The sequence below is a fragment of the Clupea harengus genome, chromosome 21, assembly GCF_900700415.2.
Source record: "Clupea harengus chromosome 21, Ch_v2.0.2, whole genome shotgun sequence".
Lineage (NCBI taxonomy): Eukaryota > Metazoa > Chordata > Actinopteri > Clupeiformes > Clupeidae > Clupea > Clupea harengus.
In genome coordinates, this window is record NC_045172.1 from 25,765,312 (window position 1) to 25,767,811 (window position 2,500).

Consider the following 2,500-nt stretch of genomic DNA (forward strand, 5'->3'; position numbering starts at 1 on the left):
ACACACAACACACACACACACACACACACACACACACACTCCACACTCACACGCACACACGCACACACGCACACACGCACACACACTCGCACTCACACACACACTCACACTCTCACACACACACACACACACACACACACACACACACACACACACAGACACACACACACACACACACACACACGTGTGCGTCTGCGTGTGCGTCTGCGTCTGTGTGTCTTAGGTCCTGTTCACGCTGAGAGAGAGAAAGAAAGAGAGAAGGGGAGTGTTTGTGTGTGTGAGTGTGTGTGCGTGTGTGCATGTGTGCGTTTGTGTGTGTGTGCGTGTGTGTGTGTGCGTTTGTGTGTGCGTTTGTGTGTGTGTGTGTGCGTGTGTGTGTGTGCGTTTGTGTGTGCGTTTGTGTGTGTGTGTGTGTGTGTGTGTGTGAGTGTTTGATTTCTCGTGGGGGAAGGGAGACCAGAGGAGGGCTGAGATGGAGAACTCACACACACACACACACACACACACACACACACACACACACACTCACTAAATCCACATAATCTCATTCAGCTTTTAGCAACATTACACAGTGTGTGTGTGTGTGTGTGTGTGTGTGTGTGTGTGTGTGTGTGTGTGTGTGTGTGTGTGTAGACATTGTGATTCTGAGGACCTTTAACAGGGAATACAAATGTTTTTTTTATTTGTGTGTGTATTTGAAATCCTTTTGCTAGCATTTACAGTATTACAGGTTTTTCCAATCATTTTTACTCTTGTCTCAATATCATGTACACGTTCCCAAAACTCTTAACACATCCAGCATACCAGTAGACTATTTGAGCCAAACTGTGGATATTTGCCCCTATGCTTAGATACAAAATGCAGTCAATGACCCCTTCTTCCGAAATTCATCGATACCTGTCTAAGTAAATGTTCACCACCAGCAAAACGCTGTGCAACTACAGCAATTGTTCCAGATATTTAGGTACTCTGTTCAAAACAGTTAACTTTCAGTTCAAAACCAGACAACATTGAGAACTCTATCTGTAGATGGAAAGATGCTGTATCTTCACAGACAAATGAAATCATACACTTGAAATAAAACAGATTATTCTATAATTTTAGCTGATGTATTCATAAATGTATTGAGTTTCCTGCTTTGTTTTGTTTGTTTGCAGCCTTGTTACCAACTATACTATAGAAACACACACACACACACACACACACACACACACACACATAGCCTTGTTACCAACTATACTATACAACTATACAACAGTGCTTCAGTACAGCCTTTGCGTTGAAATGTACATGTATGAAGGACAAATATAGATGAAGGTGTCGCTGAAGACATTCTCCTACTATTACTGCTGCACATGATGGGCCATGGGCCATCAATGAGACAAAGTGAGCCAAAAAGGCAACTATAACAAACACATCTATCCAAAGTGGCTTACAATAGCATCTTGCATCACCCAGGAATTGAATTTAGGTCAGCTACTTGTTGTCCAACAACACTAACCACTGTACCACTGATCACAACTGGTAATGTTGCTATACAAAACTGGTATCTACAGTATTGTGACAGGAGTTTGGACAGAAAAGTTTGTTCTTGGTGTCATATGGGGGATTTTAGGGGTGGATAATATGTGGTAAGGTTTTTTTTCTAAAGATTCAAGGCAAGGTAGAATGTGTTGGTACTTTGTGTGTGTGTGTGTGTGTGTTTGTGTGTGTGAGTGTGTGTGTGTGTGTGGTAGTGTGTGTGTGAGTGTGTGTGTGTGTGTGTGGGTGTGGGTGTGAGTGTGTGAGTGTGTGTGTGTGTGTGTATGTGTGTGTGAGAGAGTGTGTGTGTGTGGTAGAGAGATAGCGTGTGTGTGTGTGTGTGTGTGTGTGTGTGTGTGTGTGTGTGAGTGTGTGTGTGTGTGTGTGTGTGAGAGAGTGTGTTATTCACCAGACGGCAGAGCAGATGTTGTCTCGGTCAGATCAGGTCTGAAGGCCTCAGCGTCTGGCCCACTAGCTCAGGGCAACCCCAGCTTACACACACACACACACACACACACACACACACACACACACACACACACACAGGACACGTCTGGCCCACTAGCTCACGGCAACCCCAGCTGACACAAGCACTAGACAAACTGACTACAACTCCCATCAGCCATCGCTCCAGGGACTACCCCTCATTCTGGCCCACTCCAGCTGACACAAGCACTAGCTAAACTGACTACAACTCCCATCAGCCATCACTCCAGGGACTACCCCTCATTACCCGACTGTAATAGGTCCTCCATCATTCCCATCTGCACGCCATTTATGGAGCATTTATGGACTTCAGTGTGGGTATTGTAGTCCTCCCTCTTTCATTTGACTAGTATCCTAGATAGGAGGGTCATCCCTCTTTCATTTGACTAGTATCTCATCCCTCTTTCATTTGACCTGTGTGTGTGTGTGTGTATGTGTGTGTGTGTGTGTGTGTGTGTGTGTCTGTGTGTGTGTCTGTGTGTGTGTGTCTGTC

At 45.0% G+C, this 2,500-nt stretch overlaps 1 protein-coding gene across 1 annotated transcript in view; it reads left to right on the plus strand.

The window, feature by feature from the left end:
- Positions 1–2,500, plus strand: part of LOC116218161 (desmin-like) — an 11,249-nt gene that overhangs the window by 1,461 nt on the left and 7,288 nt on the right. The gene's annotated exons all lie outside the window — the stretch shown is intronic.